Source organism: Branchiostoma floridae, chromosome 8 (genome assembly GCF_000003815.2).
Source record: "Branchiostoma floridae strain S238N-H82 chromosome 8, Bfl_VNyyK, whole genome shotgun sequence".
Taxonomy (NCBI): domain Eukaryota; kingdom Metazoa; phylum Chordata; class Leptocardii; order Amphioxiformes; family Branchiostomatidae; genus Branchiostoma; species Branchiostoma floridae.
In genome coordinates this window covers 8,201,939-8,207,274 of record NC_049986.1, presented here as the reverse complement: position 1 = coordinate 8,207,274, position 5,336 = coordinate 8,201,939, and positions in this window count along the sequence as shown.

Genomic DNA, 5,336 nt, shown 5'->3' with positions numbered 1-5,336 from the left:
CCACCGAAAGATAGTTAATGATTACTCTATGCAGCAGATTCCTTTGTATCAAAAATGGACCATTGTTTTGTATAGCCCATTCAAAACTTTTCACAGATAATCAGGTTCAGGTCCGGACCTGGACCGTACCTGTACCAGTACCCACCCCTAGTGCTCACTATACATTTTGCGTGATTTGACAAATTTATATTCAAGGCAGATATCCAAGATTTACTTCAAGCACACTTTACGGATTTTAATCGTGGAAATTTTTGTAGCCCAGCTTTATATCCATCCAGGAACTCGTGCGAAAACACACTTGTTCACACGCAACTCTATTGAGGACAATGAGGGACTACAATCAAGTTAGTAACTTGTATCAACAGTGCCGCATACATAGTATAGACAGAAGATAAAGGTAGTATTTTATATATCCGATTCCGACCTGAAGTCAGGTACCCATTTTTATACCCGGGGGATCCGGAAGTGAGAAAGGTCGTGTAAAGTGGCTTTCCCAAGGGCACAACGTCGGGGGCACGGCGGGTATCAAACTCGGGACCTCTAGATTCCGAGCCGACCACTCTACCAGTTACGCCACACACGACGCCACATTACCTAACGTTACTTACTAACGATATAACGTTACCTAACACGTTTTTAACTTCTTTTATGGCATAACTCCCTACAAGAAACGTACTCTTCAACAGGCATAACAAAGGCATCTATATCCTACACGAACGTAAATCACTGTTGAAAATACCAAGATAACTGGCATCCACAGTACAAAACGCTTCTTTCATGTTTGGCCTTGGCAAGTTGTCAAGATGGTGCCATTAGCATTCCGAGTGTGTCTGTCACCTTGGATCATTTCTTTATCAAACATGCCATGAAACGTCATTATTCTCTAAATCCCATTTTGATTAACCGGCTTATGCCTTGGATGGAGGTGGTTATTGAGAGGGGTTTAATCAGGCGGTGGACAGATGGTATGAAGCCGTGGGAGCGTGTTGGGCGTGTGGTATCTGCGGTGTTGTGATATGATACACGGCGTCTGAGAGGATTAGTCAGCTGGAATGTGTGTGTGTGTGTGTGTGTGTGGAATTCGACATTGGGGCGAGACCGTGTCGGGCGAGATCGTGTACTCAACCGCTCCGAGGCGTGGCAATGTTGTATAGACTGTGTTAGAAGTTTTTTCAACGACTTTGAGCAATTGAGGGAAAGTTTTGTGGTCAGCAATATCCATAATCCATATTCACATCCTTGGAGTCCTGTTACCTTACCTGAATTGTACTTAAGTTCTGTCCCATGTACTTAGTACTGAAGTCCTGTACCCTGTCCTTGGCACTGAAGGTCTGTCTGCAATTAGTACTGAAGTCCTGTCCCCTGTCCTTATTGCTGAAGTTCTGTCTCCTGTACTTAGTGCTGACGGTCTGTCTCCTGTACTTAGTACTGACGTTCTGTCTCCTGTACTTAGTACTGACGTTCTGTCTCCTGTACGTATTGCTGAAGTTCTGTCTCCTGTACGTATTGCTGAAGTTCTGTCTCCTGTACTTATTGCTGAAGTTCTGTCTCCTGCACTTAGTACTGAAGTTCTGTCTCCTGTACTTAGTACTGACGTTCTGTCTCCTGTACTTATTGCTGAAATTCTGTCTCCTGTCCTTATTGCTGAAGTTCTGTCTCCTGTACTTAGTGCTGACGGTCTGTCTCCTGTACTTAGTGCTGACGTTCTGTCTCCTGTACTTAATACTGAAGTTCTGTCTCCTGTACTTATTGCTGAAGTTCTGTCTCCTGTACTTAGTGCTGACGGTCTGTCTCCTGTACTTAGTACTGAAGTTCTGTCTCCTGTATTTAGTACTGAAGTTCTGTCTCCTGTACTTATTGCTGAAGTTCTGTCTCCTGTACTTAGTACTGAAGTTCTGTCCTCTGTACTTAGTACTTAAGTCCTGTCCCCTGTCCTTATTGCTGAAGTTCTGTCCCCTGTCCTTAGTACTGAAGTTCTGTCCCCTGTACTTAGTACTGAAGTTCTGTCCCCTGTACTTAGTACTGAAGTTCTGTCCTCTGTCCTTAGTACTGGAGTTCTGTCCCCTGTACTTATTGCTGAAGTTCTGTCCCCTGTCCTTAGTACTGAAGTTCTGTCCCCTGTCCTTAGTACTGAAGTTCTGTCCCCTGTACTTAGTACTGAAGTTCTGTCCTCTGTCCTTAGTACTGGAGTTCTGTCCCCTGTCCTTAGTACTGAAGTTCTGTCTCCATGTCCTTAGTACTGAAGCTCTGTCTCCTGTCCTTAGTACTTCAGTTTTGTCTCCTTTACTTAGTATTGAAGTTCTGCCCCCTGTCCTTAGTACTGAAGTTCTGTCCCCTTTTATGTTGCCCCTATCCCGCATCCTATGTCCTGTCTATAATTCCAAAGGTAATCAGCTTCTCTGCGATGCCTTTTCTTTAAACATTTGCAAAACATCCGAGTATAAAATTACAACACAGTGGCCTTCGTTTACTTCATTACGGAACCACGCAATTTCATTTCGCTGGTCTTTTCTGATAGAGCAATTCAATCATACAGTACCATTCATGCCAGTAGCTGGCTTATTACTTCACGTTCGCACATTTTGGGTTACGTACTTTCGTGTTACTCTGAGAGGTTTCTCTGACACAATTGGATGAAGCAGGAACTTAACGCGAAAAGCCACGAAAAGAATTGATACTATCAGTGAGCCATTTACTTCCTCGGTCGCGGCAAATTGTCTCGCGAAAGGGCCTAACCACCAAATTGCAGACGATAAAAGCTTTATTCAAACCCCACAATTACATTCGTACGTAAACCCTTGCACAAACTACCGATCTATCACCTTGAGTGACCCCAAATGACGACTAAAACAAAACATTTGGCGTGATAAACGAAGCAGAAAATTGCAGGTTGGGGAGGTCAGATGTTGTCACGGTGAGCAATAACAAGTATTGGGGCTGTTTCAAAGGCACACATTGGCTAAGCATAGGCACTGCACAAAATGATATCTTTTAGCATACCTTAAAGCGTTCGTAAAGGTGGCATTTTAGTCGAGTGAATAGAAGAAACGAAATCTTTCCGTAGGGCGATGGCAATCACTAGGGCAGTTTTAAAAGCACACATTGGCTTAGCATAAGCACTACACAAAATCATCCCTTTAAGTATACCTTAAAGCGTTCGTAAAGATGTCATTCTTTAGTCGAGTGAATAGAAGAAACGAAAGCTTTCCGTTGGGCAATGGCAGTCACTGGGCTGTTTCAAAAGCACACATTGGCTGAGGATAGGCACTGCACAAAATAATATCTTTAGTCACACCTTAAAGTGTTCATAAAGGTGTCATTTTAGTGGTATGAATAAAAGAAACGCAAGCTTTGCGTATTGTTAAAAGTTTGCGCAAAGGTCGAGATTCATGCGGTGAGGAAATCATCTTTAAGCATACCTTAAAACGGTTGTAAAGGTGCCTTGTTCAACCGAGTGAATAGAAGAAACAGAAACTTTACGCGTTGCTAAAAGTTTGCGTAAAGATAGTGAAGAGGTCTTTATAACAACGTGCCCTCCGTTTATTTTCAGTTCAATACTTGAAATTGCTGACCAATTCACCATTCACATGCACATCATACCCTACATGTACTAGTATCTACGATATCCTGATACGGGAACATTGCATACACATTTATTTGCGTGTCTGAGGGTCCGGTATATCGTCGTCACAAGGTCACTGTACAATCGCCTACCGGGGGCTTTTGTGCTAGTCGTGCATATGTCGTATCTGCTCTCTTGTAAAGGTATAGGTTCAAACGTGCGTATATATTCAAGTCCGTATGAGGTCCGTATGGAAGTCCTAGCCTTTACCTAAAATAACAGAAATCGGACAAACATAACCAGATAACATGCGAGAGGAGTTAGCGGGTCGTACAGCATACTCCTTGGACAGCTAACTCCTCTCGCATGTTATGTGTCTATATTTCTCCATTTCTGATATTTCCTAACGACTCTTGGAGCTGATGGAGGCTAAGAATTCCACACGGACCTCATAGGGACTTGATTGTATGTATACGCACGTGTGAACCCTGCTCATCATCAGAAGAGGCTGTCTTGGATCCATGTCAGTGGTTGGTTCTGCTTGAAAAACCTTCGACATCAAAATTATGCAACGGCCTAGGACGAAAGTGGCCGCGCCGAAAGTGAAATGACAGAACGACTAACTATGTGGGGATCGATACAATTTTCCTCACTGTGAAAAGGGACTCAGGCTACGCTGTTCCTTCAGATACAACGTTAGCGTCAGGCCTTTTAAAGGCTTTTACAGCATTCGCCTTAGAAAAATAACGGCCGCCTTTTGAACCGAGAATCGATCGGTGCCAACTACACGGAATAGTAATGTCCCCGATTTCCACTTCAAAGATGCTTGAGTTGACTCCGTTTTTCACGAACCGGAAATAACCGGTTATCTACAATATGCAGACATTTTAGACCGCTATGGTCCTTCCGTACTGAGCGCGTACCTTTGTTTTCACTGGACACTATATTTGCAGGTGTTCTTTTGTTGTTTTTGATTTCTATTCCTGTTATGTTTCATATTAGAGTAATGTGTTAAGATGTTTTCGCATGCCTGTCCTTGAGTAACGTAAGAATTTTTCAATACATCGATTGCTGTTACATGAATTACATAACACTCACATTGAGAGAAGCAAGGACACCCTTCATTGTCGTGACTAGTGTGTAAATTTTGGGACATTCTAAAAACACATGTTTTAATCTCTAGATATTTCACGAATGACACAGAGGTATAAATGTGCATACAATGTTCAAGCAAGCTATAGCTGTCTCGCTTCTGTGCCAAATGGAAAGCTGCCACGTTGAAGGCATTTGAGCCTAAATAATGTAAATACTATGTACAGACGCACCAAACTGATACTGTTCATGTTCTGATTTCTTATCATTAGCTCAATAGATTTTATCATAAGGTTTAACAAAATGGGCTACCCTGCATAAACCATCGTTCTAACCAATGGTGCTGTGTGATAAATAAGTGGAACACTGTTGTTAGGGTTACAATAGAAAGAAAATCAGTTCTATCAACTTGTCATATGAATGATAGTAACCCTTCAAATTTGAGTATAACGTTACCTTTTTCTTCCTGGCAGACCCGTATAAATGTTATATTGCTCACGTTCACTCAGGGTCATCACTGTGACACCTTCTGTGAAGTAATGTCCCTTCACTTAAAAACCCATCGGGTTAGATGCAACTAGGTCGCCTCTATATTGACACGAGGGTTGAGAGGATCTACATGAGGGTTTTCACATGTGCGTTGACCTTTGTTCCCATCTGTTTCGGATATCGCAGGATATGT